Here is a 296-nt window from a genome sequence, read left to right on the forward strand (position 1 = left end):
GACCCCCCTTCCTTCTTCTTCCCTCTTTGTCTGTATCTTTCTTCCCTCCCCCCCGCTGAGTTGCTTTTTAACTCGCGCTGACACAACCTCTGAAGGTTTTCAGCACAAGCTCCCGCACCCCGGCCTCCTGGGTTATCTAATGTTTTCACTTTAAAGCGGGGATGAATTCTTACCCAAAAAATGAGAAATTTCTCTAGAAGAATAAAAAAAATAAAAGCTGACCTCATTACATTTAAATGTGTCCTGCCCTCTTTTCCTTATCGTTTTCCAAATGCAAATGGGATCTTTTTTATTTC

At 42.2% G+C, this 296-nt stretch overlaps 1 protein-coding gene and 1 long non-coding RNA gene across 2 annotated transcripts in view; both read right to left on the reverse strand.

Annotated features, from left to right (window-relative positions):
* LOC104964587 (uncharacterized) overlaps positions 1–290 on the reverse strand; it is a 1,519-nt gene extending 1,229 nt beyond the window's left edge. The window contains exon 1 of the long non-coding RNA XR_800437.1: positions 88–290. This is a non-coding gene — a long non-coding RNA (uncharacterized lncRNA). The remainder of the gene's footprint in view (positions 1–87) is intronic.
* Positions 1–296, reverse strand: part of LOC104965253 (tetratricopeptide repeat protein 28-like) — a 91,722-nt gene that overhangs the window by 11,436 nt on the left and 79,990 nt on the right. The window lies entirely within an intron of this gene.

This window comes from Notothenia coriiceps, unplaced genomic scaffold (assembly GCF_000735185.1).
Source record: "Notothenia coriiceps isolate Sejong01 unplaced genomic scaffold, NC01 NC01_scaffold00037244, whole genome shotgun sequence".
Classification (NCBI taxonomy): Eukaryota; Metazoa; Chordata; class Actinopteri; order Perciformes; family Nototheniidae; genus Notothenia; species Notothenia coriiceps.